Source organism: Vulpes vulpes, chromosome 7, assembly GCF_048418805.1.
Source record: "Vulpes vulpes isolate BD-2025 chromosome 7, VulVul3, whole genome shotgun sequence".
Taxonomy (NCBI): Eukaryota; Metazoa; Chordata; class Mammalia; order Carnivora; family Canidae; genus Vulpes; species Vulpes vulpes.
In genome coordinates, this window is record NC_132786.1 from 80,225,408 (window position 1) to 80,253,148 (window position 27,741).

Below are 27,741 nucleotides of genomic sequence, written 5' to 3' on the forward strand. Positions count from 1 at the left end.
CAACAGTGATATATTCTCATCATGGCCAAATTTTCTTTCTCTATTTATAGTTTTTCAATCATTTCAGTATGTTCTTTATCCTAGAAAATAATAGTTCAAAATTTCTGAAGTATATTTCTTTATTTTTCTATGCTGCTAGTGTTGTCATTGTCCCAAGACTTGACAGTATTATTAATATGTACTAGAATAATTGTGATTTTTCTCCCTTAGCTTTTTCGTAGGTCTCTGATTAGAAAGGTATCTGATTATTTTAAGAAATGATGCATATTTAAACAATAATAGAACTCTAAGAAAATTATACTGTGACCTTAAATAGGAAATAATAGTTCTTTGCAGGGTTTTACCTATTATAACCTTGTCAATTTCCTAATGGGGAATCAAGCTTTTGGCTAATTGCAGTCATCCTTATGAGTGAGTATTAATTAAGCAATTATTAAAAGGTCAATGAAAAAGATTTTTTAAATTAAGAGTAGAAAGACCAGACTCCTAAATAAAGTATTTGTGCTGTGTATGATTATGACAAGCATGGTTAATAAAAACCTTTTGTTTCCATCTTACTTAAAAGACCTGGAAAACATAAGATAATTTCGTTATAACTGACTGTTTGCATCTCCTGCTCCACCTGAAAAGTCCTCAGAAGAGTGAGTCTCCATTTCTGTATTTGGTCCTTAAAACTCAAATGGGGTATTTTGAGTCTTAATAATCACTGTGATGATTAAAATAAAATTACCTATAACTATTTCTTGTATAACTTTGAAGAAAAATGAAATAAATTGTACCTAAAATTAATTTTAAGGGTTCAAAGATTAAGCTGCAGTTCTAGAAATAATAAAGCCTCCTCACCATTTATGCTGGTTAATAGTGCAGTGAATTCATTTTCATGGAAGTGATTTATACCCATAGTCTTCAATCCTCATTTACTTATTAGCATAGTTTTTTGTATCTCCCCATGAAAACAAAATTATGCAGTAAGATTTGGAAGAGTTCCCTCTCTCTCTCTCTGTCTCTCACTCACTCTTTTGAATGGACTGGATTCTGCTAGAGCACAGTAGTAGGCTGATTAATGGCCCCAAAGATATCAGATCCAAACGCCTAGAACTTGTGAATGTTGCCGTATGTGGCAAAGACTTTGCAGATGTGATTAAGGATATTGAGATAGAGCTATATCTTAGGTTATCATGATGAACCCTAAATGCAATCATGTGTATCTTTATAAGTGGGAGGAAGAGTCAAATTGGACTACACAGAGAGAAGATGATGTAAAGATGATAGCCTTGAAGATTGGAATGATGTGCCAGAAACTGAGGAATTCTGGAAGAGGCAAGGGGCAGATTCTCTCCTAGAGCTTCCAGGGGGAGTGTGTTCCAGTTGACAACACGATTTTGGCCCAGTGATACTGATTTTGGACCTCTAACCTCCTAAAGTGTGACAAAAAAAAGTTTCTGTTATTCCAAGCTACCAAGTTTGTAGTGATATGTTATAGCAGCCATTAGGAATCTGCTAAAGGTCCCATGCATCATCTACAGAGAAAAATAGGTAGGACAGCTACTGCCTTATGTAATGCCAGGATGAATCTCCTGTTTCTTTCAACTTAAATATTAACTAGATAAGGGAATTTTCCAGGTTTATTTTTTAAAAAACTATATTTTATGTTCTCGTAGCTTATTTACTGTAACTGATTAACTCTATGGTTACTTTTTAAAGTAATTGGGATTGTACTTTTTAAAGATTTTCTCCAATCCTGACTCAAAATACAGCCATTACCCAGTATGATACCCAGTTGGATAAATTCAAGTAATTTGCTCAATGGGGTGAAATCTGAAAAGGTTCAAATTGTGATGCTTTTCAGCCATATTATTGATACTGTCTTGACTGAATTGTAGGTATATTAAACTTACAGTATTTTTGGCAGTGAGAAAATTTCATATTCACATGCCCATAATCATCAGCCATGTGACTGTTGAAAAATGAGCTTTGAAAGGTTGTAATCATGATGCTTTCTTTCATAGTTTGCACATACATATAAAATCATACTTTGAATTTTTTAAAAAAATGTTCCAGTAGAGTTTTTGGAGTTTGAGTTTTGTGACATATTCTCAGGATTGTTCACAAATACTTTTTCTTCTGTCCCACTACCTTTAAAAGTGATGGAAAATGTACCATTTGTCAGAGGACTTTTGATTCTGTTGTAAGCTGAATATACAATAGGAGAAATTATTTTGTGCCTGGAGGAATGGGTTTGCATTTGAGAATAACAAAATGCAATCAAGGAACAATCTGTCTTAGACCAGAAAGAAACTGGATACTACACTTTCTTTCAAGTACAGAGTAAGAGCTTTTTTTTTTTTTTTTTTTTTTTTTTGAGGTTTGGCATACTTTTTTTTTTTTTTTAATGTTACCACCTGCTAAACTCTTAATCTTACAATTATTTTATAACATTTTGTGTTCCCACTTTGTAGCTCAAATAATTAAGGCGCAGAACAATTAAATATCCTCTCCTTGGAATATTAAGTCAGAACTGGGAGGCAGGTTGTAGGCCCTAGGTCCACCTAGGTCTTTCCTATATCCATTCAGTACTATCTCAATAATAGATTCATTTCATTAATTATTGTAATAATCTCATACTCCTTGGGCCATTTAACTTTGTATATAGGAAATAAAGTTTTGAACATTTTCACATTTTGCAAAATCCATCTCCTCTCAGAAATTACAGGGAAAATGCCATTTAGCAAATAATGAAATAGGGCCTATCATTGATTAAATAAAAGCAAAATGTTACTTCCTCAGTTTTATAGTGCAATGTAATGAGTTTTCAAAAGAAAGGAAAAAAAAGGCATTACATAAAGTGCCTCTGGTTCTCATACTTTTAATGTTATGAAATTAAGTTCCATCTTAAAGTGCACTAACAAGCTATTTATTATCTTTCCCTTATTTTAGTTATTAACTGAAATGTAAGCAGGTTTAAACTTGTTTGGGCAGAACACTGGAGAACCCCAAGCCCTCATTAACACTTGTCTTTGTCACACTTTTGTCCAATGTCCACCCTCTCCCATTCATCACTCTAGAGTTGTGTTGCAGGAAGGAATCCACAGAGATTAGATGAGGTCTGTGGTAATAGTGATGATGGTGATGATGATGACAATGACAAATCTGACAAAAAAGGAAGCCCAACTGTGCAGAATTCTATGATCCATTCCCAGTCATGTCTAGGTCAAAGTACCATTTTTTCAACATATGCACTCTTAAATTTGATAAGCTACTGCATCAATTAAGAGATCATCTTTAGACTCACTTCAACGAAAGAGAAAAGAGATATAACATTTTGAGTACTTCCCATGTTCCAGACACCGTACTGGGCTCTTGACAGACATGATTACATGTTGCCACCCTAGTCTTTAGTGTCACTCACAATGATATCCCATCCTGGCTGCATAACAAGATTAACTAAAGATATTGAAAATTACTGATGCTTGGCCTAGACCCCACCCACCAAAAAATCACATCAGGATCTTTCAACGGGTCTGAAACAGGTATTTTTTTTTTCTTCCATGTCTCACAAGTAGATTAAAATAAAAGTGTAGGGAAGGATTGTCAGCTTCAAGGTAAAAATATTATTCTGTTTATCTCTGTTTGATCAACTTATAAATTTCAGGAGGCCTTTTTTCACTGAACAACCCTTTTAGCAAAAAAATACTTCTATCAAGTATGAGGTATGGAAATATTAACTCAGTTTGCTTTTTCCCATTCTTCCTCATAATCAGAATAAATCAATAATCATAAAACTACTTACCCAAAGGACTCTCACCTCTAACTCTCATACACTTGAAAGTACAATTTGTCTTTTCTGTACTCAATTTGCTCTTCCCTTCTGTGAGTCAAAAGCATGTCTCTGAACTAGGGAATTTTAGTGAAGAGAAGTGGAAGATAGAATAAGGAACCTGAAACATGCATAGCACCTGGCTGTGCCCAGTTACTTCCATCAAACAAGCTAATTACTCAGGATCCACCTTATTTGATAATCCTAACATGGGAAACTACTAAGGCATAAAGCCTATTAAAATTACATAATTTTAAAAAAATACCAGTTTCTGATTTTCTCTATTTTTGTTTGCTTATTCAACATGTTCAATATTGCTAGCAAAGTTTATACCCATGTGAGTTGGGTTCCTTTGACCTGGCTAGCATCTTTTCCCATCTAATGGAATGAGAAAAGAGATGGAACAGGAATACAGATACTAATAAAATGGCCTTCATGAGGCACAAAAAGAGATATCACAGAAAATTACTTTTACTTTCTTAAAATAATACCTTTTTCCATCCTTAAAAACAACAACAAAGACTCTATTCTTCCCCCAAATTAAAAAAACAAAAAAAACAAAAAACAAACTTCTAAACTACCTTTAATCTTAGCCTTACATTCAATGAGTTGAATTTTAGTTTAGGGCTTTTTTTTTTTTAACTTCTATTTTGTTGATGTGTCCAAAGATAACAGTTTTTGAAAACACTTTAAACATTTTGCAAAGGAAAATCATAATAGTATTAAGGATTATAATTTTAGAATAGTCTTTTCATTAGGGTAAGATATTCGAGTATGTTAATAATCACTGCTAAGCCAGATGTTTTGTGACTCTGTGTTGCTTTTTCTAATAAAAATAGAGACACCACTTTCTGTGGCATCTACTGTCTAAGATATTGTGCATATATTATCTGAGTTAGTCATCACAAAATATACCTGCAATTTCCCCATCTTAAAAGGGCAGCAGCTGAGATCCAGAAAGATTGAAGAACTTGCCTGAGAGGTGGCAAAGCCAAGATGTTAATTTACAGTTTGTGCTCTGTGTCCTACTACCATGCCATCTGTTCCTCAAGAGTATGGCAAACCAGTTGAGAGCTAATTGGTTTGTGGTTAGAGCAAGAATTTGCTTTTTAGATTAGAAGTCTTGAAGGTAAAAAAAAAAAAAGAAGAAGCTTGAAGGTCTCTGGTTTCCTGTAGGGCTTAGATCCATATTATAAGAATAATGTGAGTTCTTCCTATAATTTTACCTGGTCAAATTTATATTCTGTCAAGACTATATGTACGTTGTGAAGATGACTCCAGCATGGTGTACCTAGGAGACTTGACAGCTCATTTTAAATATTTTCCTCTATATTTCAGAATTATTTTTAGTAATGATCATGAAATGAAACAAATGATGAAAATAATGCAGAAAATGCCAGAAAAGTAATGCAGTTAAGAATTGTGATTGAACTTTTACCTAAATGTATATGATGAAGAAATAAATGTTATAGTACAGAAAAGTAATATATTTTATTTTTAAAGTACGTTAATACATTTTTTAAAGATCTATGTGTATTAATCTTTCATCATAGTGGATTATAACATTACAAGTCTTCCTCAAACTTACAAAGTTTTAACACATAGACTCCAAAGAGTTATAGAAAGGCAATATTAAAGTAAATCCACTTCTCATACTCTATTTTTGTAGTTATGCCATTGATGTCTTTTTATAAATTACTGTTTGAATTCAAATCTAGATAGTGCCACAGAGACATGAACTGCATAGGAACAAACAAACTGTAATGATTCCAAATTGCTATGAACTTATTTGCAAAATAAATAGTATGCGCCTGGGTGTCTGTGTGTTGAGGTCAACCATAGAACTAGAAATTATCTGAATTAACTTCTATGCTCCATAGTGTTTATTAAAATATAAGTAATAAAATGCTAATTAAAATTATATATGTGTCCAAATATGGATATGTATGTTATTATATATTGTGTGAACATAATATTATATATATATATTTTTATTTATCTATATAGTTGAAACATAGCAGTAACCATAATATTTGTAGAACTATGATGTCCAATATGGTAACCACTGGCTACACAGCGCTATTTATATTAAATTTAAATTTATCCAAATTAAATAAACAGAAATTTCAGTTCCTCAGTCACATTAACTACATTTACATGCTGAACAACGACAAGTAGCTAGTGACTACAGTGTTGGATAACACAGATACAGAACATGTATATCATTTCATAACATTTTGTTGGGCAGCATTGATTTAAAACTTTGATCAGTCAAAATTTTATTACTAATATTGCTTAGAATTGACAGTATAAGGGGCTAATAAAAATCAAACTTTTTTTAAGGTTTATTTATTTATTCATGAGAGACACAGAGAGAGAGAGAGAGAGAGGCAGAGACACAGGCAGAGGGAGAAGCAGGCTCCCCGCGGGGAGCCCGATGTGGGACTCGATCCCAGAACTCTGGGATCATGACCTGAGCCAAAGGCAGATGCTCAACCACTGAGCCACCCAGGTGCCCCCCAAATTAGACTTTTAATAGGTATTGTTATATAAAAATTCTCTGTAGACAATGCACCCCTTATTGCCTTCACTGGGGACAGTCCTTCTGACTGGGCTGCCCTGGATTTGCCACTGTTCCAGGAATCCATTAATGCTTCTATGGCTCTCATCTAATCTCTTGAAGATATAAAGTTTCTTTACCCCTTCATTAGGCTTTATCATGATTAGTGTGGTTTGGATGGCAGGTTCTCCTACCCCCTCGGGGAACATACTTTATCAACAATTCTCATTTTTCTCTACTTACTGGCAATTCATTGTAAATCTAAGCAAGCTGTGTCTTACCCTCATAAAAATTCATATTCTTGTACCTTGGCTTTGTCTTACATCTCTAGTCAACTTTGAAGCATTACATTCCTTGTCACATTCTAGTTTCCTGAAACAGTATTCCATGGTCCTGTTTGTCTCCGAGTCATTCTTTGTCCATTCCACAGATCTGCTCTGGTTATAGCCACCCCAATATCTACATAAAGTCATCCCTGACCCACCTCTGTGCTCCTATAGAGAATCCAGTATATACTGTGTTTCCACTACTTTTCACAGTGTACTTGAAAGGCAGATTTACTTGTTTCTTGTGTCAAGAGAATATAAACTCCTAGAAGATACTAGAAATATCTTATTCAATTCTGAGCCCCCTGGACTCAGTGTAGTGCTTGTGAGTAGTCACGAAGTAGACATTTGTGGAAGAAAGAAGGAAATAAGGGAGAGAGTTTTACTATTATTTTGAATAGCTCAGTTGTGAGTTCGGGGTAGGGGCAAGAGGATCAGCAATTAAATGAAACGTATGTTGGGGCACATGGGTGGCTCAATTAAGTGTCTGCCTCTCGGGTCTTGATCCTGGGGTCCTGGGATCAAGCCCTGCATGGGACTCCCTGCTCAGGGGGAAGTTGGCTTCTCCCTCTCCCTCTGTCCTCCCTCATCCTCTGTCTGTCAAATAAATAAATAAAATCTTTTTAAAAAATGAAATATATGCATGCCACCTGCATGTTCAAGTCTATAGAGCACTTAAGATGTATTACTATATAGCAAGTAAATTATTCTGCATGTCAAGATCCTCCCTGATGCTCAAATCATTGGAGATGTTTGATGATCTCTTGGAAATTGATACATGAAACTCTTTCTGGCTCTATTCAGTTCAGTGTAAAAAGTGTAATAAAGGTCTTGCTTTGTGTTAAGCACTGTGCTAGCAACAGGATACTAAGGTGACTAAGACATTTTATCTGCCCTTAAGAGATAAATGTATTTGTTAGGAACAAGGCACAAAAAGATAACTGAGATGGTAATGAGATTTAATGTCCATTTAGCACCCACAATTTGCCATTACCAAATGCAGCAAATCTTGGGTTGGGAAGAGCTAAGGTAAAAGTTACCAGCGGGATACATTTGATCCTGTTATCACTAATTAAGCCAGCCTGTTTAATGGGTTATGCTGGGAGAAAGCATAAGTAAACACATTGGTTCTCAGGATAGATGGGGAGTTCTGTGTTTAAATAGCACATTATAAGTCCCACTGTTTTTCTCTCTTTCTCCCTTTTAAAAAATATTTTATTTACTTATTTACTTGACAGAAAGAGGGGAGGAGGAAGGAGAGAGAGGGCACAGAGGGGGAGGGAGAAGCGGACTCTCCGCTGAACAGGGAGCCCAATGCAGGGCTCCATCCCAGGACCCTGAGATGGTGACCTGAACCCAAGGCGGACACTTAATCAACTGAGCTACCCAGGCACCCTGACCACTGTTTTTCTCTTAAAATAGTCAAAGAGGGGAATCCAAGCATCCCCAGAAATAAGGAAACACGTTCCCAGTCTAGCTGTAAACTAACTCTGTCCTACACAGAAAGGCTGTCCATGGTGATGAGGACACAAGGGAAGAGGCTTTGGTTGGGGGAATTTATAGGAAGGATACTGATCAACCACACGTGAAAGTGCATAGCAAAGTAACATAGAGGAGTGAGAGCTGTTTTCCTAGAGCTCTCCCTGGGCAACAGGTAGACTTGAATACCAGTAATACAGTAACATTAGTTACCATGAAGGACTTAATGTAAACCAGTAATTGTGTTAAGTGCTTCACATATATAATCTTTAACCACATTACAACCTGGTGAAATGAGAGTGATCCCTCATTTATAGCTGAGAAAACTGAGCCCTAGTCAGAATAAGCCATTTGTTAATGTTTAGATGAAGAGAAAATAGTGAAACTCTTTGAGCCTGTCTCAAAAATCACTGATTATAATTTTATAGTGTGGTCTATAGGTGATGGTCAGTAGAGATTTGGGTTTTTATTTAGGACCAAATGCACAAAGGGAACTGATTGGTATTTCAAAAGTACTTTTTTCTGGTTTTTGATGACTTCAAGGTCCTTGAAGAAAATGTGAGGGGCAGTCTCAACCCAGAAAGACTTGCTCTCATCTAAGGATCTTTCTTCTCTTTGTCCACATTTGCAGGAAGTTCTAGGACTGGTTGGGTAGTGCTAGGTTTTTTGTTACACCCATAACCAATATTTGGCATCATGATTGACCTTCACTCTTGTCAAGAAGAAAACTCTAGAGACAAGAGTGCCTTGTTCTTTCCAGCTGCAGTTAATTTTGGCCTGTCACTATGACAGATGTCAGGGAAACTACTTGGCTTTCTTCTTAATCTCTTAAGCTTAGGGGGTGTCTAACAGCAGGCCTGATTCCAGTGCTGGGCTGGCTGTCACATCTGTAAATAGCATCAAGGAGAAGAGCTAAATAGAAGTTTAGAACTTAATGGTATACCAATATTTTATAGTAAACAGAAGTAATCCATTTCCTGAAGTGGCCCTATGAACATACTCTACTGCATCCCATAGATGTAGATATTGATGTGAATATATATGTATGAAATATGTGTATACACATGTGAACTAATGGGCCACACATTTTATATATAGAGAAGTAGAAATTATCAAAATAAATTATACTTGAATTGACTTCTAAACTTCTTGTTTTTGTCATTCTCCTTAATCATTTAGTTAAAGAAACCAATTCCTACCAAGGTAAAGCTCTCTCTCTCTCTCTCTCTTTTTTTTTTTTTTCAGTTTCATTTAAAAAAAAATCCTAATTGTCTTAGTTAACCAATATTGGTTACCATCAAACACTCATAAGTATTTCATTAAGGAGGGAAGAAACTTGACCACAGGTTTTAGTTTAGTTTTTTTAGTTACGAAATAAAATTTAAAAATTGAGCATGCATTTTTTTGAATGCTTAAGGACTAAGTCTTTGTTATTTCTAGAGTAATGAATGATACCTGTTTTTCCTACAGTGCCTGCCTCTAGGTCTTGATATGTTTGCTATAGAACACAGGAAGTAAATGACAACAATAACTATTTGTGTGCAGCTCCTTTGCATCCTTTGCTCCCAAGTGACTGCAACTGGTAATTTTAGAGCACTATGCTGAAATTCGAATAATCTAAGATAATTTAAAATGAGTATCATACAGTGCTTATGAGTGAACAAAATGTATTTTATAGCACATATTTTTCTTCCATTATTATTTCAAAATTGGTTTGTTTCTGGGCTAAAAAAGACTCAAGTAACATATTGGTATTCTGGTTCCATGAAATCTTAATAGGTATTTTTTAAGAAAATAGATTTTAGGAGAAGGAATTGAAAAATTTGGGACAGTGCATATTGCATAAACAACTTTATATGGTAGTCTATAGTATACCAGTTTTCCTTATGAATGTCCAAAAGGGTAGTGTCACATATTGGATTTTCTACAAATATGCAACTCTAAATCTCTTTTCAAGTGAAACTTCTTGATGATTCTGCGGTCATGGAATATTCTTTGGGAAATATTGGATTAGTCAGTCTTAAAGCTTCTGGGAAGTGAAACTAATGCCAGTTTTGGATTAGAACCAATCTCTAGTCAGTGCACAAAGTAATTCCTACATAGATTGCTGAACTTCTGTTTTATTAATAATCTCTACTTATCTTGTAAATAATTTTTCGGACTCATTCATGCTAAAAACATGAATATCAGTTTAGAGTATATCATTAGGCATTAGAAAAGAAGTATCTAAGCTTTATGTCCAATTTTGGAACTTAAAGCTTTTTGCTTCTTAAAAAAAATAAGTTTGATTTTCTTTTGGTGACCCTGTGATTTTGGAACACACAAAGGCTCAGCTGTTCATCTCCTCCTACAGGTTTGAAGTCCATGGATTCTTTACTTACCAAGATTTGATACTAGATCTTCCATCTCTTCTGTAAATTATATACTATGTGATCTCACATGAAGACCTTTAGGTCATTAAAGCACCATTAGTATACTGAGATAGTGACATGATAAATAGATCTTACATAAATAGATTTACTTTTGTAACTCACATTTCTCTGAAGAAAATGATCCCTGCTCTACCTATCTCAAGGATGTCAAAAAATAAAAATGAAAGTAATGCATTGTGTGTGAAAATGTTTTATAAATTGCAAAACAGCCCACAAAGACAAGGAGCTTCAATAATGATAATGATCATAAGTCCCAACTGTACCTGATGGATTCTGAAAAATAGAGCAGCTTATAAGTTAACCAAAGACAAAACATTCTCTGGCTCAAATACAAATTGTGTCAAGGCAAATGTTTACTTCAAAACATTATTCATTTTGGGAAAACACTAGAAGAGATAAGTAAATATTGATATTGATTTTCAGGAGCCTCCTAAAAATGCAGAAATGAACTCTTCAAGAAACTATGAAAGTAAAACAATTGAGTGGTAATTTTTTTTGTCTTGGATTTATTTTTTTTGGACTATTTTTCTTCTTACAACATTGGAAGAGCACAACTCCCAAAACAGTTTTTTTTTTTTCTCCAAGTTATTGCATTGTTCAAGGTAGAGTTATTTTGAGAGTGAAAATCTCTGAGGCATTGAAGAAAAAATACTGAAAGTGCCTCAATGATCAGAATGTTTCCTTCTTGGGAAAGTTCTATAGTACACTTAAAAGTACAGGTCAGAATGTGTCTATACACTCAATTTTGATTTTTATACAACTACCTGATACTTCTACAACAGCTAGATTTCTAAGATAAGAAAGTAGTTGAAGGAAATGTAAACCCAGATAATATGTATTTCTTTTTGGTGCCAGATAAAAACTATAGTGCTATGCTACTAAATAATATATTTTGAGGTTCATATACATCACATATTTTATGTGATCAAATCACATGTTTTAAATATAATTCACAGTTTTAAGGAAAAAGATATAGTTGTACTTTATGTTGATAAATTCAGGCAATTACAAGTTAAAGATAAAAGGAAAATAATCTAATATCCATTTAAAAAATATTTATTTACTCATAAGAAACATAGAGAGAGAGGCAGAGACATAGGCAGAGGGAGAAGCAGTCTCCCTGTGAGAAGCCCAAAGCAAAACTCGATTCCAGGACCCCAGGATCACAACCTGAGCCAAAAGCAGACACTCAACCACTGAGCCACCCAGGCAGCCCTAAAATTCATTTTTATCTTATCTAAAGCCCACAGGATTTTTTTCTACCACATGCAATCTGTTTTTCTATAGAAAAAATGATCATACTGTACATGATCTTTCATAACTTTTCAGCAATTAAATATTTTTGTGGGTGTTTTTGTGGACATCCTAATTACACATCATAGTATTTCATATTTTCATAGTATTGCATTGTGACAAATATTATAATTTTTAACCAATTACAATTGTTGGGCATTTAAGATCTTCAGTTTTTTCCTAGGACAAAAAGTACTTTGATGAACATTGCTAAACCTAACATATTTTTTACATTTCACAATTATTTTTTTCAGGTTCAAGCCCTGAGATGTGTAAATGTTAAACTTAGCCAAAATTTAGCACTTATAAAATTTTAAACATATTTCTAGATCTCCTTTAAGAAAATGCAGCAATTTTCTCTCCAACATTAAGTGTGCAGATATGCCCTTTTGCCCATCCTCTTATCACTATGAAAGCATTAACAGACATATTTTTTCCTTTCTCATTCTGTTAGATAAAAAGTGGTGTTTCATTATTTCAGTTTGAATTTATTAATAATGAGGTTGAACGTCTTTTCATTTATTTGGCCATTCCTTCTCTCTCATGTGGAATGTCTTAGTGCCCCATCTTTTCATATACTTTGTTTATATTTTTTAAGATTACTTATTTATTGATTGATAGAGAGAAGAGAGAGAGAGAGAGTACAAGCAGGGGGAGTGGCAGGCAGAAGGTGAGGGAGAAGCAGGCTCCCCACTAAGCAGGGAGCCCAATGCAGGACTCCATCCCAGGACTCTGGGATCATGACCTGAGCTGAAGGCAGATGCTTAACTGACTGAGCCACCCAGGTGCCCCTGTTTATAGTTTTCTTTTTTTTTCCTTTTTTTTTTCTTTTTTTTCTGTTTATATTTTTCTAATAGACATGCACATTTTGTAATTAAAGATATTTTCTCGGGGATCCCTGGGTGGCGCAGCGGTTTGGCGCCTGCCTTTGGCCCAGGGCGCGATCCTGGAGACCCGGGATCGAGTCCCACGTCAGGCTCCCGGTGCATGGAGCCTGCTTCTCCCTCTGCCTGTGTCTCTGCCTCTCTCTCTCTCTCTGTGACTATCATAAATAAATTTTAAAAAAAATTTTAAAAAGATATTTTCTCATTATTTGTATTTTCTACTCTAAATTGTTGTCTTTGCATTTGATGCATCATTACTTGAGAAAATAAATGAACGAAAATTTATTCAAAAAGTTCCCATTTAATTCTGAAACTAACAGGAGAGCCTATTGGCATGGGATCTGAACCTTCCCAAGAAAGCTTGCTGCACTGAAAAAAGAACTTTCCTAACTCTGTCTTATGTGTGGTTCCTACGTGGTTGGTGCCAAGTGAGAGCAGCCATGCACACGTTTGGCTGAGTGTTTCTGAGTGAGATCTGAGCCCTCCTTGCAGCAGACTTCCCTTGTACTGCTTGTCTACTGCTGATTCTTGGTCACTCTGCACCCGTTACTTCCAGGGATGGGCCTAGGAACCTGCATTTAATTACTAGGTGTTTCTTATATGTACCGAAGTTTGAAAACCCCTGATTTCATCCATATTTGAATATCAGTCCTCACATATATTCAAGACAGTTCTCAAAAAGGACCTTTTGAAGGCTATTTTTTATCTTTAGTGCTCCTCCCTTTATATTTGAAACATTATAGAAAAAAGCTCTCTTACATATTCAAAATTTTAAGAAGTTCAAGTAACTCAGCAGAGTGCTATCTCTTTGTTAGATGAGAATTACCCAGTGTTGTATTTTCTTTGGTCATTATGGTATCCATTATGTCTGAGGTTAAAATAAATACTCCGTTTTAGAAAATTCCATTGGTTTACATTGCTGGTATAATTATCTACCTCACTCAGATACATGACATTGTGGCTTTCATCTTTATTGTAATGTTGTTATTGCATACTTATCACTTAATAAAAACTGCCACAAATCATTTGGGAAACTGGGAAGGAATGAAAATAAATGTTCTATATTCAAGAAATCTGATGGAACAGTATCTTCTCTGAAACAGATCAGAAACATATCTTTTCTTTCTATTTGGGCTTGAGGTCTCCAAGGCAGAGAATAATACAGCAGGTGCCAGATTCTTATGTAAGTGATAGCTAACACTTTTTAAGTGCTTATTACATGCTAGGAACTGTGTTAAACGCATTTATATTTAACCCTCCCCCATATTATTTGATGAGGTTAAACACCAGTAATTATTAGTATGCCTTTTCACAGATTAGGATAGCAGACATGGAAAATTTAACTTTCTCATGGTTACAAGCAGGTTGATGGTTGAGCAGGATTTGAACCCAGGTCAGTCACGTGGCTCTAGAACATGTGCTGTTTTTTTTTTCTTTTTAACTTTTTTAAAAAAGATTTTATTTATTAGTGAGAGACACACAGAGGCAAAGACATGGGCAGAGGGAGAAGCAGACTCCCTGCAGGAAGCCGGATGTGGGACTCGATCCCAGGACTCCAGGATCACACCCTGAGCCAAAGGCAGATGCTCAACCACTGAGCCACGCAGGCATCCCGTTTTTTAACTTTAAATAAATCTTATTTCACAGAAGTTGTCACATAACTGGATATTTCTCTACTTTTACACAATTATTGTTTCTCTCCACAGAAAGGCTGCTTCTTAACTTTTCATCTGAGCAAGCACTCACTAAAATCCTGATTTGAACAGAATAATAGTAAAAATGTCTCAGTGGTTTAAGTTGAAAGCAGTACATTGGTACATGGCTCTTACATTCAGTTTATCAGGAATGTATAAATGTCTTTATTCAAAAATAAAAAAATAAATTATCTGTAGGCACAGACAATAACAGAAATAAACCATTATATGTTGTCAACTGAAACCAGTAACTGGCTGTTGGAGTGATTTTCTTTTTTTTCTAAGCTTTATTTATTTTTAGAGAGAGAGAGAGAGCATGAGTGCGTAAGGGTTGGGAGGAGAAGGAGAGAAAGAATGTTGAGCAGGTGTCATGTTGAGAGTGAAACGTAACATGGGGCGGGATCTCACAACCCTGAAATCAGGACCTGTGCTGAAACCAAGAGTTGGAGGCTCAGCCACCTGAGCATCCAGGTGCCCCATGCTTGTAGTGATTTTCTTCAACATCAGCCATCCTTTTCTTCAGTCATTTCCTTCAGCTGACTTCTCTGAAGTTAGTGTTGAGGAGTTATTATTATTATTGTTGAGTCATTGTTAAGGAGCTCTGCCTCTGAGTTTCCTCTCACAGTTTATTAATAATGGTAAAGCACAATTCTAGTAATCTACCTTCCATGCAACCTTCCATACCACCTCCCATTCTACCCATTCTATGTGTTCCAGTGTCCTTCTTTTCTTTAGGAATTCTGATGACTGCAACTACCACTGTCACTAACAGAGGTCACTCCAGCAGCATCCAGTAAAGTAGTTCTTAAACTTTAGTTGGATCATTGATTCTTTTTTCTAGCACATTCACAAAATCTCTAAGCACAGCATCATAACAGACTTCTGAGGATCTTTGCATAATTTTCTCAACTATCATTAATCCTTCAACATCTGCATTCTTAGCACTGGTCACTAGAATAATTTTGAGTGTTCTCTTAATAATTTCTATTTCATTTTTTTTTTTGATCTTCATTAGCTGGAGTTATTGATTCCAAGGCTGGAATGCACTGAAGCAGTGTTCAATCTCTTCCCAGAATAATGTCTTCTTCAACAGCAGCTCATGTAGCATTGAGGCTATCTCCAACTCTTTCTTTCTTTTCATTCACTTAAAATCACTTGTCTCACTAAGTTTCAGTATAGTTACTCCATCTGAGAGTTTTGCCAGGTATTCTTTCAACTTTTCATATTCATCAATTGTGATATCTCACTGCTTAGTGATTTCTTAAATATGTTTTTCAGCTTGAGCCTTGTCACCTTTTCCTTTTAAATGCATGGCATCATCTTTGGTCACAATGATCTCTACCACTTTTCCCAAGTCATGAGGCTGAGCATCTTCAAGATTTAGAGTCAGTCCTTCTCCAAACATTGCACCAGCAATAGCATTAGTCACACCTTCGAGCTGGTTCTACTGGCACCAAAACCCAGAGCTTAGACTGCTACCGCTTTAAGACCAACTTTTAGCCTATTCAAAATGAGTATGCTAGGAGTTTCTCCTTCAACATCTGTAGCAATAATGACCAAAGGCTCATGGTGAGCACTGGCAATTTGAAGAGCAGGTACAATGGACTGGACTCTGGAAATGTTCTTTTCACTCAATAGAACATAGGCATCTTGGAATTCACATTTCTGATCTTTTGACATATTAATAAAGTATGCAGAAATATAACCTTGATCAAATCTCATGCCTTTAATAAACCATACTTGGTACCTTATATCTTGAGATATGAAATCAGTTCCAGTGGTATTACTATCTGATTGTCACCAAGTCAAAAAAGCAAAAGATTAACTGGAATGGTGTACATGCCCATAGTGTAGAGAGAATAAGGTTGCATCTCACTGGAAAGGCCCCTGAGGGGTCCTTTATCCTGGGAACAGTCTGAGGAACTTGTGTTAGAAAGTTGTGGCCCATCTGCTATTCTGAAGGGACATATCCCTGGAGGATGACCTAAACACAAATGCCTCAGGAGAGGAGCAGGCATTCCAGGTGGAACAAAGCAGCTTGACTGGAGGAGGCGCTGTCTACATCAAGGGAACCGTAATACAGAAGATGGCCTAGAGAAAGTATCTCTGAGGAAATCACAAATACATCCAAGAAGGAAATAGAAACTCGCTCGGCACCTGCTATGGAGAATGCTTGGATGCTGCTTACAATTGTACCAGCCATGTCAGGCTTTGCTGTCCTTCATGAATCTTCGTTTCACCAGGTCTGACCTCGAGAGTCAGAAATAGCACTGTGAGCACTGTGAGGAAGGAAGGAGGGAGGTGAAATGAGTCATAGAGAAGAAGCATTTTCAGATTTACTAGGTTGGGACTAGCCTAAGCTAGTCTCCTTACAGGAGAGGGAAAAAACGTATATTTTTTATAATGAAGAAGTGGATTCCTTCTCTCTCTCTCTCTCTCAACTAAAACCAAAAGTAACATTTATTTTCCCAGAGTGGCAGGAAAAGCTAAAAAACCTGAGGTGATTTTCATGCTGGTGCAGGGAGTGGGGAGAAGATCTTCACTTACAGAGGTGTGGAATGGGACAGCAGGAAGACAGGCCCCTTTCTGAGTTTTCCCTGACCTAGTTCAACAACAACAACCAACAAGTGACCCTGATGTTGTCACAGTTAAAATGTACATATTTTTGAAGACCCCTTAAAGAGAACTGATATTAAAAATTGTGATTCCAGTGATGTCATGGGGAAACATAATCACCTATTTCACTAATCCATGGAACAGGATTAAAATTTCCACAGAAATATCTACAGTAAAATTATATATGTGGAAAATGTGTAGCTCACTGAGCAGCACGGTAGAGTTCATTAATGTTTATCTTTTTCCTTAGGAAATAGGGTATTTTATTACTACAGGAAAAAAATGGAAGAAATTTTGTTATGCCAGTTTCCTGTATTTTAGGAACCAAGGGACTAATTATGAAATCCTTCTATAAGCCCAAGTATGAAACTCAGATGTAGCCTATAGTTTCGAAGAAATGTTTCATGAACTACTTTTAATCTCATTTATATTTTCCCTACAGAAGCATAAGAACACACTTTATAAATTTCCCCTTCTTTGGACTGTTAGAAACTTGGTCCAGAAGCCAGAAGTGCTATGGCTTTGGAATCATGTCTGCTCTCCTTAGACAAGATAAAGGCAAGTCCACCTATCTGTGAAGATCTTTGATTTGAGGGAACATAGAACTGAAATTGACTTTATGCACTACTTTTTATAGAGAATTAGATTAAAAAAGCCCAATATCTAAGTCTGGTTTGTTCTAATTTAAAAGATAATCAAAATATCTTCAACACTGTGGGAGGTCTCTCAGTAAACATGGATTTATATTTAGCACAATTTATTTGAAAATCAGAAAGGCTGCCCAAATAGTCCAAACATTAAATTATTTCAATTTTAGAGGGCAGATATTACTGAGGAGTAATAAAATATTGCCAGCCTGCATAGGCAGCTCATCACCAGTAAGATGAAAAGACCAATTATGCCTCACACGGACAAATGTTGATTAAAGGGTGGACTTCATAACTGCCTGGCCAAGTTTGAGGCTGTAATCACAGAGGAGGGGGAAGGAAGCACTTAGCACAACACCAAAAGCTGCAAGGAGGAGTCATCTGATGAAGGGGGAAAGATGGGAAATTTTAAAGAAAATGTCAGAGGAAATTGCCTGGTGGTAAGAACTCTACTTATGTATGACTCTTAAGGAAATTGTCTTCTTAGAAAATTGTAAGTTCTCAAAATCTCTTAAATAAAAAACGGACCAATCCAAGCATTCTGTAGATCAAACTCGGTATTCTCAAACTTCAGAGAAATTGTTTTTATTCATCACGGCTCCTCATTCTTCTGAGGAAGACTCAGAAACTGTGTGAGTTTGGGTTCATACAGGGTTCCAGAGGGTAACTCAACTTGCTTGCAGGTTAAGCCTGATAACATGAAGGTGAAGCTAAGTCCCCATCAAGTGCTTACTGAGTAATTTTGTGTGTGAATAATTACATGTAATTTCAAATGAGATAGCATATATCAGATGCATTATACAGGCAAGGTTATATGATGCATAATAAATGATATGTAATGATCTCTATGTATTCATTAAGAATATATTGAAATGGACTCCGTATCATGCTGTGTATAGGGAGGATAAAAGAGTTGTGTCTAGGCTACTAGGGAGGCTCTGGAAGGTACTAAGAGAAAAAAATAACATGCATGAGAAAAAGTTTTTAAATTACATGATGCAGTATGTAATTAAGTACCATACTATGTAACACAGGATTATTAAAGTTCAGAAAAAAATAGATGCAGTGAGAAGTGGAAAGATTTTCTGGAAAAGAGGGAACTTGAAGTGGGGCTTGAAAGATGCATAAGATGTGGGAGTCTAGAAGTTGAAAGGGAAGAAATTTCAAGAAAGGGAAATAGCAGCCCAGAGGTTCAAGGGAGGAAATGGCAGAGAGATTGGATTAGGGAACCAGTGTAGTGGAGCCAGATTTACTAGATTTGAGTCCCAGCAACCCATCTTACTGGTGTCACCTAAGTATTATGTGATGGTTCTGTGCCACACTTCCATTGTCAGTAAAATGGAAGTAACATATTTATTAAAGAGGCGCTTTTGAGAATTAATGGGTTGACATATATAAAGCACTTATATCAGGACCCAACACCTAAGAGGTATTCAACAAATGTTAGCTACTATTACTATTATTATATTGTTGTACATTGTTAAAAGATGTGATTTTCATGTCTAGAATGAAGCCACATTATACAACAATGGTAGCTATTTGTTACAGATGGAGTGATGGACACTGTGCTCAACATTTTGCTTACATTTTCTCTTATTCCTAACAACCACTCCCTAGAGAGAGGGAGAAGGAAATATTATCTCTCTCACTTTACAGCTGAGAGAGTTGAGAACTAGAGAAGCAATCTTCTTGAGAATTCTGTGGCTAGTAAAGAACAACCAAGAGATGCAAATTGTAGTCTTCAATGGCTGCATTACAATGCTTGAACTTAAATGATAAAGGGTTTTGGCATTGAGGCAGGAGTTGGTTCAAGTTTAGTAGGTAAGTTCAAAGTAGAAAAGAGTTCAGATCTAGGAAAGCAGCCTAGCCGGTGGCAGCTGGAATACCCTAGAAAAGGTGAAGTAACTAAACTTCTAAGATGGCAGCCTTGAAACCTGAGAAAGGAAAGATGGCTAAGACTTTCTCCTGGGCCCTGAAAGTGAGATATGATGATTTTGACTCTTGGTCGTGGAGCCCAAATGATTAGGAGAATGGTAGCTGCTGGAGTGCTGCCTTGGAGAGAGGATACAAGAGGGACCTTGGCTCCTTACACATAAGGCCAGGGCTGAGAGAGTCTCTTTGTCTCTGTATGTTTTGTAGTGTTAGTTGGGCCCATCTCCCAATGCCTTCATGAGATTGGAAATTAGCTTTCCTGGTACTCTGTGTTGGATTTCACTTGTCCCTTGGGAGCTCTTGCTTACATTTTCTAAGCTGCTTGCTGTATGGAAGTCATTTAAGGAAGATCAAATTAGTCCTGGAAGACAATAGTTGCTCCTAATGCAGTTGAGAGTTCACTTTTTTGTAGCCTCAGACCCTTTACGAGCAAGGAGTAGAAATAAACATCATGGCTAATGCACTTCAGCAATATAAAAGGTTTCTACAAGGAAAATGCTAACAGTAAACAGTTTATATAAAGCAAAGATAAATCATAATGGAGTGGTAATTTGAGTTTGTATTGTACATCTCCTCAGGGAACCCCTAGTGCTCTAAAGACACTATCTCATTACTACCTGGAGTACCTCTGAGAAATATGCAAAAAGCATCATTTTCTTCAATTTTTGCATAAGGACCTAAGTCACAGGGGATTAATGTGGCTTGTCATTATATGGAAGTGGATTACTCATATTCTTAGAAAGGATTGTCTCAGTGAATTGGTTTATTTTCTCATGAAATTAGTCACTCAATCTGAGGGAAAAAATGTACAAGTCAAGTCCCCCCAGGAAACAAGCAAGCTAACTACACTTTTACATATTTCCATACCTATTTTGGCAGCCCTCTGGACTTGTTTGAACTTAACAAATGCCACTAGAACTAGAATATAGTTTATTGACTTTATCCATTAAAGTAACTCACCACATATTTATTGGAACATTTTTGATGAGAAAGATGAAATTCCTTTCACTTTCATTTTCTTTAAGGGAAAATGCAGCTTCTAGACAAATGTGTGACAGAGTGGGAATGGAGCACCCCACCTCTGCACCCAGAAATGATGAATAAAGAATGATCATTCACTTCCTTAGGATTTCAAAGGAGGTTGTGATGGAGCCCACTAACTCTTTAGGCATGCTGTTCTACAGAGCACCCATCACTGCTGCACTAGAGAGTCTGACCTAACTGCATCTCTGCCCACTTTTCCCATAATCCTCCCTTTCTCCAGAGAGGTGTATAGACTTAGAAATCACTCAGTCTGGAGCATAGTTCTACAAGATTCTAACGCTTGTCTTTGGTGATCTTTTTGGGTAAGGCTGCATAGAGCCACTTAGCTCAGTGTGTTTGATCTTTTATTATATCCCACATTTTTATTCCTCTCAATTGTATGTATTGCTAAACAACCTATTCTCCTGTTAATTCATTTGCAAAGGAAAATATGTTTTTTAACTACTGAGTATGACCTTCTTTATGGATACAGATCTCTGGCAATGATTAAGATTTGTTCTTTAATTTTAAAAATTTTTATTTAATATTTTTTAGAGAGAGAGAGAGAGAGCATGTATGAGTGGGAAAGGAGTGGGGGACAGGGTAGAGGGATAAAGAGAGAGAGAGAATCTCAAGGAGGCACCATGCTCAGTTTGGAGCCTTACACAGGGCTCCATCTCAGGACCCTGAGGTAATGACCTAAGCCAAAATCAAGAGTCAGATGCTTAACCAACTGAACCAACTAGGCACCCCAAGATTTGTTATTTTCAAAAAGTTTCATTACCTTGACCATATTTCTTTAGATATATATTTCAGTGTTAGGAAAGGGATATTTGGATTATAAGTTCTCATTAATGGTCTGTTAAATCATAAAACATGAACCCTTGCTTTCAGCTGCCAAGTGCTTCAGAAACATTGATTGTATTCAGTAATGAATGAACTATTTTAAAGTAAATGAGGACCAAATTGAACTTTTTTTTCTTTTTAAGATTTTATTTATTTATTTTAAAGAGAGCAGAGTGAGAGAGAGTACAAGTGAGGATGGGGGCAGAGGGAGAGGGAAAAGCAGACTACTTGCTGAGCAGGGAGCCCAATGTGGAGCTCAAGTCCAGTACCCTGAGATCATGACCTGAACCAAAGGCAGATGCTTAACTGACTGAGCCACATAGGTGCTCTCAAATTGGAGTATTTATCACCATTCTTTTTTATGCATGACCTCCAATAGAAATCTACACACAGTCATCTATAAGGTACCGTTTCTGACTTGAAAAATCTGAGAAAGTTGGGCATTCTAGTGCATGTTTATGTTAGATGTGAAGCCCTGTATAAGCCAAGAAAGTAACTGAGGTATTTGCTGATCTTGGAGATTGTCCAAATATTGCATAAAGTACCTGTGCAACTGCCTTTTCTCTAAGTGAGCACTTAGCTAGTCTGTTCTTGTACTTGTACTGCTCGGTATCTCTTGAGAGTCAAATATTCTTCTGTCTGTATCAGAATTTAATTTGCTTTGCCACATTTTTACTTTAAAACCCAATTAACATTTGCTTTAGCTCATCTAGCTCTTCCCTATCAGGACTCATATCAACAAAGGTCTTTGTTATTTGTAAATTCTTTAACTATACAAATCATTAGATATGTAGATAGTCTTACATCTTTCTTAGACATTCTATAAAACATGTACTCCATCTGATGCACACAGATGGTATTAAGATGAAGGCTCTTTGTTAGCTCATTGTCATTTTACTCCCATTACCAAACTTGAAATTTTAAAATATATTTTAGTGGGGGCACCTGGATGGCTCACTTGGTTAAGTATCCGATTCTTGATTTTGGCTCAGGTTATGATCTCAGGATCAAGTCCCATGTCATGCTCCACAATGAGCATAGTGCCTACTTAAGATTCTCTCTCTTGCTCTCCCTTTACCTCTCCTTTCTCTTTCTTTCTTAAAAAAAAATATATATATATGTGTATATATATATATACATACATACATACACACACATACACATATATATACATTTTAGTTATGAGAAGAGATGTCACATATCTTCTATCTACATCTTTTTACATGCTTTTGTTTGACAAGAAATATGAATGGGCTTCTCACTAGATTACATGTGTTTACCACAAAAGAAAAAAAATCAATGATTTTTATATGTTCTACACACACTTGAAACTGGCTGAAATTAACAGAATATGAAGCTCTTGTTTGTTTTAATACTTTTTATTGATATATCATATCACAGTAAAAATATAACAGAAATATCAAGTGCATTTTTGTCTTAGAATTTATTTTTAATCTTAAAAAATAGTTTAACATTTATGAGCTTTGAACTTATTTGTGGAATGCATGAGGCCTCCTATTTCTCTACATCCTAACCAACACTTGATCTTTTTTTTGGTTTTCATTTTTCCTTCCTTCCTTCCTTCCTTCCTTCCTTCCTTCCTTCCTTCCTTCCTTTCTTTATGGATACAGACACTTCCTTCCTCCCTTCCTTCCTTCCTTCCTTCCTTCCTTCCTTCCTTCCTTCCCCCTCCCTCCCTCCCTCGCTCCCTCCCTCTGTTTTTCTTTTTTTGTGATAGCTTTCCTAATGAGTATGAAGTTTTCCTTAGCTTTTGAAATCAAAGATTTTAAGTGCCAGAATAATTTATGAGAGATTTGCAAGAACAGTATTTTTCCCTACAAATTTCAACACAGTGAATATATGTCATTTATTCCAATTATTCTAATATGAGTTAGTAGCAATTGCCTTAAATTGCTTCTGGTATAGAAATCATACCATGTAGAAATATTCTATCTAATAACATTAGATAGACACATTCTATTTAACTTATTCCCTTGTATGAAGAATATTTATTCATAATTACTACAATTAAAAAAGTATAGATAATTATCTCCCTAAAATCTTAGTGAGGTTTATGAAACCTTCACAATTTCCCAAGAGCAGAGAAAATACCTTTGATTTAGCTTAGAGAAATACAAAAACTTTGATTTGGCTCAGAAATGTCACAAGAACTTAATTTTCTACCTCTATTTTTCTACATTTTCCATGAATAAATGCATGTCACTTTATTTTGAGGAAAAAGTGTCATGCAAATAGTGCTAAACTTTAGGATCTGGGCTAATATGCATTCTCTTCTTTTAAAATAATGAATAGGTCAAAGTGAATAATATCTCATAGGGTGTTTGGTATTATTCTATTCTAAAAAAGAACTATTTCTTTTTTAGACTGCTATCAGCCTTAGGTTTTATTTTTCAAAAGACTCTGAAATCTAAAATACTTTAGGGCTTCAAAAAAATCAAACCAAATTTTACATGACTAAACATTTCATATTTCAGAAAATGTCACCAAAGAACAATGTTTCACAGATAACTGAAAAAAGGAAATTGTATGTAATAAATAAACATATTTCAGAATTCAGAAGTGAAACTATGGTTACTCCTTGATAAGACAATCATTTGAAAAATAAAGATGTGATATTATGACCAGATAGTGTGATAGTTTAAACACTTAAATTGTATTTGCTTTGATGACTTCACTAATGCATTCATACATTAAATATTTATTTTACATATATGGTGTATTCAGTACTATGTTAGGTAGGATCACACAACCAATTCTTTGGTTTTCTAATTGTAGCATTATTCGGCCTTTAAAACAATCAGATTTATTTAAAAATATTTTATTTATTTATTCATGAGAGACACACAGAGAGAGGCAGAGACATAGGCAGAGGGAGAACCAGGGTCCTTGTGAGGAGCCTGATGTGGGACTCCATTTTAGGACCCTGGGATCACAACCAGAGCCGAAGGCAAATGCACAACCACTGAGCCACGCAGGTGCCCCTAAAACAATCAGATTTCAATTTAAAGAATGGTTTATACTTTATAAACTAATTATAATCATAAACAAAATTATAAATTATAATCAATTTAATATATTAACTGATTCATTCCACAAATGTATACTTATTTCCTACTGTGGACCCGACCCTATGTTCCATGTTAGTGAACACAAATGATAAATACAATGTGTTTCCTTCCTAGATTGTTCAAAGACATTCATTATTAATTGATTTGGGATCAGTGCACTAACTCAGAGGATAAATCCTCTTTTTTTTTTTCCACTTTCAGTTAGTTCTGTAAAACTTAGGCTAAGGAATTAAAAGAATCTGTTCCTTCACCTTTAAATTTCAAGTCACAAAAATTAGACATATTTTCCATTTACTCCCTGAATTCTGTGCTGAATTTACCACTCTCAGAAAGTTTTGGCATGAAATCAAAATGAACTAGGATCTTCAGCATACTCTGAATCAGTCTCCAAATAAAGAGATCATTGAGCTTCCAAATGATGTTTAAACTCATTATCCTCCAACAGGGAAGCATTAAACTATCATCCCCTAGAAACATTATTACCATGGAACATCTGTAAACATCAGTACGTGGTCAGAGATATTGATGAGATCCACTTTTTTTGGTAAATTTAAACATACTCAAAAGATGATGAAGAAAATCAATGAACATTTATCAGTAATGAGACAGAAAAAAGATCTTATAGTGTAAGCCCATTTTGTAGGATAAAAAAATATACCCATAAAACTACAGAATTACTTATAAACATATTAGGATATGACATTAATCTAAATGTGGGGATAATGAACATGGCAATATAAATTTCCAGTCAAGTACTTCTGAGCGTTTGTATTAAAATTAGGCCTCTAAATTGTGATACATTTAAAATGCAACAATTGGTGTAAATGATAAACTGGAGGTAGTTTCCCCATAGATGTCCTGTACACTTGTAGAAATAAAGCCAGTAAGACATTAACAGTCAATTTTTCTTCTTAAAGTCTGCCATATACATAGACCATCCTAAAAATGCTACACCTTGAAATATTTCAGAAGTAATTCCTGCACATTTTTGGAACTAAGGAAATCAGAACAGTCAAGGTAACTGTAACTGGGACAGACATGTCCCAATGTGTGTTCTAGGGCTCAGTTGTAGGGGATAAAATGAACTCTGTAAATTAAAAGTGTTAAAAATAAATAACATAATTAAAGTGTTTATACATGAACATAAAAAGTATAAAAAAATAACATGACCACAAAGTGGCTCTATGAGCAGGCCTGAAAAAAATCATTCAAATTATAGGAATGCCAGATGTATATTTCCAACCACTGATCAATCATCATTTGAATTTCTAACCCAGATATTGGAGAGCAAAGCCCCAAATTCTAACAGTTTTGTTGTCAATGAAAGTATAATAATGATCCCATCCCTCATCTTGCACCTTTGTTTGTTTTCCTACGAGCAGATGATATAAAAAGTGCTAATACTAAGAAGGGAAATGTCTAAATTTTAGTCATATTGAATTAAATAGCTATACTTTTTAACTTCTTGAATACAGTAACTAGCAATTATTACATAATTTTACATGCATTTAACCAGAGGAAATGTAGAGTAGAGATGATATGCTCAGGAGTCAAGCTAACATAGATTCATAGTCCAATCCTGCTACCTTTGATGCCTATAATCTTGGACAAATCATTTAATCTCTGTAAATTTTAATTTTCCTGGCTGCACCTCATATAAGATATATATAGAAAGCAAACTGAGGCTGGAGGGGTGGTCGGTGGAGGGGTGAATTAAATGGGTGATAAGGATTAAGGAGGGCACTTTTTTTTAAAAAAAAGATTTTATTTATTTATTCATGAGAGACAGAGGCAGAGGGAGGAGTAGGCTTCCTGCAGGGAGCCTGATACAGGACTCAATCCATGGATCCTGGGATCACAACCTGAGCCAAAGGTTGATGCTTACCCACTGAGTCACCCAGGTGCCCTAAGGAGGGCACTTCTGATGAACACTGGGTGTTGTATGTAAGGGATAAATCACTAAGTTCTACACCTGAAACTAATATTACACTGCATGTTAGCTAACTGGAATTTAAATAAAAACTTGGGGGAAAAAAAAAGACCTATATCTCAGGACTGTTATAAACAGTCAATTAAGTTACTTCTTGTGAAATGCTTAATAGGACTTCCCACACATAGTACTTTTCCAACAAATGTTAGCTGTTGTTACTGATTATTATTCAATTATATTAGTTGCTAGTGAAAGTGTTGCCAGTGTGTATGGTATAACTAAATACAGTGTGGCTTCCAGCCACTTCTATCATACAAACAGCATATAAGAGTATATGAGAAAAAAGAGACCAGAAACTGTAAGCTGTTCATTCTCCTGTAAAATTCAATTATCTTATTTGTATTTTACTTTTAATTTTCTCTAGTATGAACAAAGAAAAAATGTAGATTATGTTGCTGAAGAAACTCCAAAATAATGCTATATATTTTAAAATATTAATGTCAGTAGTCTGCTGAATAAAATAAAAACTAATTTGAAAATTAAATCAATAGTTTCTCCAAAGAAATCAAAAGAACCTGATTTACCCAAGAAAATTTCTGCTGTTGAAATGAAGGCACTTAAGAGGTTTGTGAATAGAACTTTTAATAATCACATACCCCAGGCCATCATGGAAGATAGACAATACCTGGAAGAATGTAATAAATGGTGTTGTATTGACAACATCCGTTGAAATGTCCCTTATGTGAACTCTAATCTTTTCTATTCTCTGATGAATATTTCTGTTTAAAAAAGTCTCAAGTTTCACTCTGTTTTTCCCTGTTGTTGCCTTAAAAAAGGAACAAGCTAGCCATAAACAATCAAGTCGACAGATGCCTATGAGAATTATGTTGCTCTTTACAAGTCACTCCCAGGGCTTCTTCGGAAACTTCTGACTTTCTGCCCAGGAGACTTAGGCTGATTTTCTACTTTTGGCTTCTTATCCTGTCACTCAATGGAAGAAGGTATTAGAAGGTTACCACCGAGCTGAAATTGAAGTCAGCTACTGACCCTATTGCACGAACCTTTCATTTTGTTCTCTGGGCTAGGTCACATCTTATTTCTCCATCGTAAATTTTTAGTGTCTATTTGCTGAATTCCCATTCAGTATTTCAAATCAATTTCCCAAGGGTTTCC

General features: G+C 35.5%; 1 protein-coding gene and 1 pseudogene across 1 annotated transcript in view; one reads left to right on the top strand and one right to left on the bottom strand.

The window, feature by feature from the left end:
* Nucleotides 1-27,741, top strand: part of ZNF804B (zinc finger protein 804B) — a 492,135-nt gene that overhangs the window by 322,801 nt on the left and 141,593 nt on the right. The gene's annotated exons all lie outside the window — the stretch shown is intronic.
* LOC112935071 (60 kDa heat shock protein, mitochondrial-like) overlaps nucleotides 15,105-27,741 on the bottom strand; it is a 30,468-nt pseudogene continuing 17,831 nt past the window's right edge.